Here is a 9,844-nt window from a genome sequence, read left to right as displayed (position 1 = left end):
TTAAATTTAAGTAATTATGTTCAAGATAACAATAAGAAGGTATTTTCCATGTGATCATTTAGTAATACAACTTGGACACTTGTTGGAGTAAGCTTAGGAGGGGCCAATTCCTATGTAGTCACATCAGAACAAGCCAAGGAATCCATAATACTAGTACTAGCTCACAGGACTTCTTCATTCATCTTAACTCTTGCTAGAATGAGTCTTGAATTTTGTTCAAAGATCTCACAAGACATTATGTTGGATTTTTCACATGGCTCACTAGGCATCCACTAGCAGCTCCTTCATCCTGAATCTTATCAAAGATCACAAGGCTTATACCTTCGCCTTCAATTTTGTAGTGGCTCATAGGATTTATTGATTCTCCAAATCTTCCCTAGCTAGCCTAAGGCATGGTAAAATTTAGGGGCAAATTTGAGCCCAAGGGCGAAATTTAAGGGGTTTTGCATTTTAAAAGGGAATTTTTTTTATAAAACACCCATTTCATATAGTTAGCCCAAAAAAAGGGCAGATAAACCATGAAAAAACTCATTTGGCCCGATTCGCCTAGTTTAGGAGATTATATTCCCTTGCAATCGCCCGATTTTTTGCTTTGCAATGTTAAATTCATTTGCAATCGCCCATTTTTTGGGTTTTCTGGTTTTGGAGGTGGTTTAGGAGGTTGGATTTGGTCCAAATCAACGATCGCCCTGATTCTTTGGTTTTCAAATGGAGGGCAATGGTTATTCGGTGAACGGATCCCTATTTTCAACTCTGGTTTTCATCTATGGCAAGGCTTCCAATTTTCTCTCCAGTAAACATCAACGTTCTATATCATCATCAACCCACATGATAAGAAGACTATTCATATCTCCAAAACCAACAATTAATATAAGAAAATGGAGATACAGGAGAATGAAAAAATTGAGTTTATCTACAATTGCTCAACCTTTAACAAGCTCCCCAGATTCGTCACCTTCCAGGAATATTTCCAAGGGAGCTCTGAGAATAAGCAACGATGACAAACAACATGGAGATGAGGGTAACTATAAATTCAATTGGTTTTCGCATTGGTATCCTGCAGCCCAAGAATATGATTTGGAAAAGAGGGTGCCTCATGCATTCACTGTTAGGGCCTTGACATCGTTGTTTGCTGGGACAAGTGCAACCGGGCTTGGAAAGTTTTTGATGACAGTTGTCCTCATAGAAGGGTTCCTCTGTCTGAAGGGAGGATAGTTGAAGAAAAGGATTTGCAATGCAGTTATCATGGCTGGTGCTTTGGCCCCAAGGGAGACTACACATACATTCCACAAGCACCATTTGATGGACCTCCGTATTGTACTCAATGCTTATATTCCACTATAAAGTTAATACATTCCTCTCCTTGCATTGAACAATCTAGAATTAAGAAAATTTCTTATACTGTGAACTGGGTTTTCAATGTGCCAAGAGTTGTGGTTTGTAGAAAATGACCTAATAGTCAATTAAGACTAAATATAAATGATCATGTCTCTAATCTATATCCGAATTTGCAAATTCTTGTCTAGCAAGTGTTGATGAATAATGAAATATTATTGATAATGATACCAGAGATCCTTATCGATGTAGCAGAAGAACATACATAGAGAATGAGACAGAAGAGAAGCTAAGATTGTCTTTCCCATTAACCTCTAAGAAGGCCAATGCAAAACACAAATCAATGATCCATGCAAGGGGACTTGTACAGGGATATGCAAGTCTTATCCCTCCTATCCTGGCTTCATGGGAATGGTTTTTCATGCTCAACACCATGTCTTAATGCTTATGTTGTGACATGTGATGAGGAATTTGTAATATGGGATAGTTTGATCATAAGCTCAATCAACCAATATTAATTTGGATACTCTATGATTCTCTCATAGTTACTACAATTGTGTACATATGCTTTCAGTAGGGTATTTTCTCAGAGACACTACTATTGTATATTGTTTCAGTGACAACATGCATGCGAATTCCCCAAGAAATATCAATAGTTAAGGAAAACTAAGACCATTACGATATGGTTATGTGTAAGGTGTACTTACCAAATGAGGACAGGTTCAGGCTGCTTTAAATTGTTGGATTGGGACTAGATCTTCTTGTACTAAGTAATTGGTTTCCCTTCTCTCTAGGATTAGCTTTTCATTTTCTAGAACATGAAATCTGAATACCCCACTAGATATCTTGCAACATCAAATTTATGAACAAACCAAAACATTTTCAAAGTAGTTGGAGTTGTTGTTGACGTTCGTCCGATCATTTCTTGATAGTTTGACGATGGGAATTAGGTTTTTAACTGTTATTTTCCACTATTTTCTCTGATAGACTTAAATTATTTTTTCCCTTTTATTTATGTATATCTAATGGAGGAAGTTAAGATTCAACTAGTTTGGTTAGTTGAGCCATTATAAACTACACATTCCCTTGCATTATTATGTCTATAGTGATGTCAACAAATGAAGATACTAGTGTTGTGATGAAAGGAATTACTGATGGATCCTAAGATTACTTCATTAAGTCTATAAGGTTAGAGGAGATAAGAAACATTTGGAAACATGTAGTGTATATATGGGGTAGAGAATCTCTCAAGGTTGACTTGGGAGAATGTGAGGATTGTGAAATAAGTGATTCACCAGAAACCTCTTCCAAAAGGAGGAAGGATAGTAGTGGTAGGGAATTTTTTGATGAGGTTACAGGTGACATTACTTGTATTAAGAGGGCACGAGTTCACTGGACCATGCAACTTCTTCAACAATTTATTTCTAAAGTGGATTGGTTGGAAATAGATAGTAAGTTTGAACTTCTTTAACATGCCTCAACTTAGCAGTGAGATGTTCTGTAGGTGAAAATTTCCCAATTCCTGAAACATTGTTTTTGAAGTTTTTTACAGGAGAAATTCCAAAGAAAATCATAAAGATTATGAAATTCGAGGGAATTTCACTGGATATTGTTACAAGTCATTTGGAATTATCCATCAGAAAAGAGACTATATTTTCAAAGTTACAAAAACCATATGGTTATTTAAAATTTAAATTTATATTAGCAGGATATCCAAAAAGAATACAAATTTGAGTCAAGGTGATGTAGAATTAGTGTATTAACCTTTTCAATCTCAAGAACATAAATGAGCATGCTTTCTATCAATCTAATTGTAGAGTCTATTATATCATGCCTTTCTTGTATTTTACAAAGTTAAGCAAGAATATTTTCCATGTCTCTAAAAGAGAAAATTCCAAGGATGTACTAAATCTTGTCTCTATGGTTTCCTCATGTCGAAGTTACTTCCATTTGATCAATGATTCGGTAATAGATCTGGAGTAGAGAAACTTAGTGTGTGTTATTATAACCATACATGAATTTTGTAACAAAATATTAGAGCTTGAGAAGAGTGCCAGGTACTGTGTTTCCTTTATTTGCGCTGGATGCATGGAGAGGCCTTTTCTACTATTCTTCATCCCGACTGCTCAGTGCTAGCTCCAATTGGATTCTTTGTGAGATAGTTGACATTTCATCCTGCTATTTTCCTAAATTGACTCCTTTATGGTAGTTGAGCTCTGGAATCATTGATTGCAAAGCATCAAACTGACTTCTCAGCTAGAGCAATATACTCATTAAAAATTCAAGTTTGAGATTGGCACTACACTTCTGCTTGCTCAAGTTGTCAAGGAGAGACCAGAATTGGGAATTCAAAGCAGTGACCACCTTATTGTGCTTTTGTAGAGCAAGACACATTTCTCTTAATTCTTGATAGTCCATTGGCACTGTGAGGGAGATTTAAATTTCAGGGATGCAAACCAATGAGGGAGAGAATTCCAACCTGAGAGCTAATTTTGATTATTCGAGGCCGAATTTGGTAGTGCTTGATTCTTTGCCCAAGCAAGACCCACCACAAGTTTCAAAATGGAAAATCTAAGCTCAATTGAATATAGAGAGCTGGAAAGAATAGAAACTTTGAGATGGAACTAACTATGAACCTTGCCAAAGACACGACCATGGTCTACACTATATGGGATGAACTAGAGCTAGAGTGCCAGAGCTAACCAAAAGAAAATGTTGCATCCCTTCCCTGAAACTGAAAAGGAGCAATGAATTCCACATTAAGAGACGACACCATAATCCTACCTTAAAACCATATTCCTAAGGCCAAGTAGTTGTTAGACATAATGTGGGTTAATTTAAGCATGTACGGGGATATGCAAGTCTTATCCCTCCTATCCTAGCTTCATGGGAATGATTTGTCATGCTCAATACCATGTCTTAATGCTGATGTTGTGATGTGTGAGGAGGAATTTATAATATGGGATAGTTTGATCATAAGCTCAATCAACATACAATATACCCCTTTTTCCTTGATGTGTTATTGGCTTTTGAGTCCGCCATGGCGTTCTGCTCGTGAAGGATATGATACAAATTCACCTTTTCAAATTCAACTATAGTTTTTCTTTATTCCTTCCAAAATGGAAGACAAACGAGGGTATGTAGGATTAGAGTTGAATAGCATATGCTAAATAATTAGGCTAGAGTCTTCTAACATAGTGAGATTTTGGATTTGAGAACTCTTGGCAAGAGTGAGTCCTTGCAAGAGAGCATAGGCTTCAAATCTGTTGTTTGACATGATGCCAAAGTAGAAGTCAGAAGATGGACAAGAGGGTGCCTCATGCATTCACTATTATGGGCCTTGACATCGTTGTTTGGTTGGAAAAATGCAGCCAGGCTTGGCAAGTTTTTGATGAAAATTTTCCTCATAGAAGGGCTCCTTTGTCTGAAGGAAGGATAGTTGAAGAAGGGGATTTGAAATGCAGTTATCATGGATGGTGCTTTGGCCCCAAGGGAGACTGCACATACATTCCACAAGCACCATTTGATGGACCTTCGGTATTGTACTCATTGCTTAAATTCCACTATAAAGTTAATAAATTCCTCTCCTTGCATTGAACAATCTAGAATTGAGAAAATTGCTTATACTGTGAATAGGGTTTTCAATGTGCCAAGAGTTGTGGTTTGTAGAAAATGCCCTAATAGTCAATTAAGAATAAATATAAATTATACTGTCTCTGATCTATATCTGAATTTGCAAATTCTTGTCTAGCAAGTGTTGATGAATAATGAATTATTAATGATAATGATACCATAGATCCTTATCGATGTAGCAAAAGAACATACATAGAGAATGAGACATACGAGAAGCTAAGATTGTCTTTCCCATTAACCTCTAATAAGGCCAATACAAACCACAAATCAATGATCCATGCAAGGGGACTTGTACAGGGATATGCAAGTCTTATCCCTCTTGTCCTGGCTTCATGTGAATGGTTTGTCATGATCAACACCATGTATTAATGCTGATGTTGTTATATGTGATGATGAATTTTTAATATGGGAGAGTTTGATCATAAGCTCAATCAACCAATATTAATTTGGATACTCTATGATTCTCTCATAGTTACTACAATTGTGTACATATGCTTTCAGTAGGGTATTTTATCAGAGAGACTACTAATGCATATTGTGTCAGTGACAACATGCATGCGAATTCCCTAAGAAATATCAATAGTTAAGGAAAACTAAGACCATTACGATATGGTTATGTGTAAGGTGTGCTTACCAAATGAGGATAGGTTCAGGCTACTTTAAATTGTTGGATTGGGACTAGATCTTCTTGTACTAAGTAATTGGTTTCCCTTCTCTCTAGGATTAGCTTTTCATTTTCTATAACATGAAATCTAAATACCCCACTAGATAGCTTGCAACATCAAATTTATGAACAAACCAAAACATTTTCAAAGTAGTTGGAGTTATTCTTGAATTTCTTCCAAATATTTCTTGATAGTTTGACTATGGGAATTAGGTTTTTAACTGTTATCTTCCACTATTTTATCTGATCAACTTAAATTATTTTTTCTATTTTATTTTTTTATATCTAATGGAGGAAGTTAAGATTCAACTAGTTTGGTTAGCTAAGCCATGCTACACCACATATTCCCTTGCATTATTATGTTTGTAGTGATGTCAACAAATGAAGATTCTAGTGTTGTGATGAAAGGAATCACTCATGGAGCCTATGATTACTTCATTAAGTCTATCAGGTTAGAGGAGATAAGAAACATTTGGCAACATGTAGTGCATATATGGGGCAGATAATCTCTCAAGGTTGACATGGGAGAATGTGAGGATTGTGAAATAAGTGATTCACTAGAAACCTCTTCCAAAAGGAGGAAGGATACGAGTGGCGGAGAATTTTTTGATGAGGTTATAGGTGACATAGAGGGCACGAGTTCACTGGACCATACAACTTCTTCAACAATTTGTTTCTACATGCCTCAACCTAGCAGTGAGAGGTTCTGTAGGTGAAAATTTTCCAATTCCTGAAACATTGTTTTTTGAAGTTTTTTACAGGATCAATTCCAAAGAAAATCATAAAGATTATGAAATTCAAGGGACTTTCACTGGAGAATGTTACAAGTCATTTGCAATTATCCACCATAGAAGAGACTTTATTTTCAAAGTTACAAATATCATATGGTTATTTAAAATTAAAATCTATATTAGTAGGATATCCAAAAAGAATACAGATTTGAGTCAAGGTGATGTAGAATTAGTGTGTTAACCTTTTCAATCTCAAGAACATAAATGTGCATGCTATCAATCTAATTGTTGAGTCTATTAGATCATGTCTTTCTTTTATTTTAAAAAGTTAAGAAAGAATATTTTCCATGTCTCTAAAAGAGAAAATTCCAAGGATGTACTAAATCTTGTCTCCATGTTTTTGTGTGTGTAGAAATACCAAATGCATCTGAAGAGACTGTATGTGGCCATCTTGGAACACTATTAGTTTCTCATTCTAGGTTGCATATGGTAGCATCTCTAGAGGGATGACACAATTACAACAAGGGGAAAATAGTTTTTCTTAGTCATATGGTTCCTTAAACTAGGATGCAAATAATAACATACTTGGAGGGATAATGAAATTATAGAAAGGGGAGAAAAGTGTTGCTTCATTATATCGTGAAAAAGGCTGAAATGTGGGAATAGGAGTAAGTTCAATTTTATTCATTAAGGGACTAGGCCCAAGGACTCTCAAATCCCTTCAACAATACAAGGCTTATCAGTACGAAGTCTCTTGATTCCATAATTCTATTTAAAACTATATCCCCCCATTAAACTATAAAGTTTTAGGAACTTATCCTAGCAAGTGTTGATGAATAATGAAATATTATTGATAATGATACTAGAGATCCTTATCGATATAGTAGAAGAACATACATAAAGAATGAGACAGACAAGAAGCTAAGCTTTCCTTGCCCATTAACCTCTAAGAAGGCCAATAAAAACCACAAACAAATGATCCACGCAAGGGGACTTGAATTGTTTGTATATACACAAGTTGGGCTGACCTAGAATATTAAAATTTGAACACAATTTTAATTATTCTGATTGGGGATGTCTACGAGTTTCCCTTTGATACCGAGGAAAGCAAAAAGCTAACAATATTTATCCTTTAGTGGTCAGCACAAGTTTACTCTTTAAGATGCTTTGCCTCAACATATGTGCAAGCGGGGATAGTTTTGGAGGAAAGTACTAGACCCCCGTTTGATTCCTCATGTTGAAGTTGCTTCCATTTGATCAGTGATTCAGTAATAGATCTGGAGTAGAGAAACTTAGTGTTTGTTGTTATAACCAGACATGACTTTTGTAACAAAATAGCAGAGCTTGAGAAGAGTGTCAGGTACTCTGTTGCCTTTATTTGTTCTGGATGCATGGGGAGGCCTTTTCTACTGTTCTTCATCCTGACTGGTCAGTGCTAGCGCCAATTGGATTCTTTATGAGCTAGTTGACATTTCATCCTACTGTTTTACTAAATTGACTCCTTTCTGGCAGCTGAGCTCTGGAATCATTGATTGCAAAGCATCCAATTGACTTCTCTGCTGGAGCAACATACTCATTAAAAATTCAAGTTTGAGATTGGCACTACACTCCTGCTTGCTCAAGTTGTCAAGGAGAGACCAGAATTGGGAATTCAAAGCAGTGACTGCCTTTTCGTGCCTTTGTAGAGCGAGGCACATTTCTCTTAATTCTTGATAGTCCATTGGTGTTGTGAGGGAGCTTTCAATTTCAGGGATGCAAACCAGTGAGGGAGAGAATTCCAACCTGAGAGCTAATTTTGATTGTTCGAGGCCGAATTTGGTAGTGCTTGATTCTTTGCCCAAGCAAGACCCACCATCAAGTTTTAAAACGTGAAATCTAAGCTCAATTGAATACAGAGAGCTGGAAAATATAGAAACTTTGAGATGGAATTGACTACGAGCCTTGCCAAAGACACAACCATGGTCTGCACTGTATGGGATGAACTGGAGCTAGAGTGACAGAGCTCACCAAAAGAAAATGCTGCGTCCCTTTCCTAAAATTGAAAAGGAGAAATAAATTCCACATTAAGAGACAACACCATAATCCTACCTTAAAACCAGATTCCTAATGCCAAGTAGTTATTTGACATAATGTGGGTTAATTTAAGTGTGTACAGGGTTATGCAAGTCTTATCCCTCCTATCCTGGCTTCATGGGAATGGTTTGTCATGCTCAACACCATGTCTTAATGCTGATGTTGTGACGTGTGATGAGGAATTTGTAATATGGAATAGTTTGATCATAAGCTCAATCAACCAATATTAATTTGGATACTCTATGATTCTCTCATAGTTACTACAATTGTGTACATATGCTTTTAGTAGGGTATTTTCTCAGAGACACTACTATTGTATATTGTGTCAGTGACAACATGCATGTGAATTCCCCAAGAAATATCAATAGTTAAGGAAAACTAAGACCATTACAATATGGTTATGTGTAAGGTGTACTTACCAAATGTGGACAAGTTCAGGCTTCTTTAAATTTTTGGATTAGGACTAGATCTTCTTGTACTATGTAGTTGGTTTCCCTTCTCTCTAGGATTAGCTTTTCTTGTACTAAGTAATTTGTTTCCCTTCTCTCTAGTATTAGCTTTTCATTTTCTAGAACATGAAATCTGAATACCCCACTAGATAGCTTGCCACATAAAATTTATGAACAAACCAAAACATTTTCAATGTAGTTGGAGTTATTGTTGAAGTTCTTCCAAACATTTCTTGATAGTTTGACTATGGGAATTAGGTTTTTAATTTTTATTTTCCACTATTTTCTCTGATTGACTTAAATTATTTTTTCCCTTTTATTTTTGTATATCTAATGGAGGAAGTTAAGATTCAACTAGTTTGGTTAGTAGAGCCATGCTAAACCACATGTTCCCTTGCATTATTATGTTTGTAGTGATGTCAACAAATGAAGATATTAGTGTTGTATGAAAGGAATCATTGATGAAGCCTATGATTACTTCATTAAGTCTATAAGGTTAGAGGAGATAAGAAACATTTGGCAACATGTAGTGCATATATGGGTCAGAGAATCTCTCAAGGTTGACTTGGGAGAATGTGAGGATTGTGAAATAAGTGATCACCAGACACCTCTTCCAAAAGGAGGAAGGATACGAGTGGTGGGGAATTTTTTGATAAGGTTACAAGTGACTTTACTTGTATTAAGAGGGCACGAGTTCACTGGAACATGTAACTTCTTCAAAAATTTGTTTCTACAGTGGATCGGTTGGGAATATATAGTAAGTTAGAACTTCCTTAACATGGCTCAACCTAGCAGTGAGAGGTTCTGTAGGTGAAATTTTTCCAATTCCTGAAACATTGTTTTTTGAAGTTTTTACAGGAGAATTCAAAAGAAAATCATAAAGATTATGAAATTCGAGGAACTTTCATTGGAGAATGTTACAAGTCATTTTCAATTATCCATTAGAAAAGGGACTATAT

Source organism: Pinus tabuliformis, chromosome 9 (genome assembly GCF_031772625.1).
Source record: "Pinus tabuliformis cultivar Carrire ecotype Pingquan chromosome 9, CPIR1, whole genome shotgun sequence".
NCBI lineage: Eukaryota > Viridiplantae > Streptophyta > Pinopsida > Pinales > Pinaceae > Pinus > Pinus tabuliformis.
Note: the sequence above shows the minus strand (reverse complement) of the source record.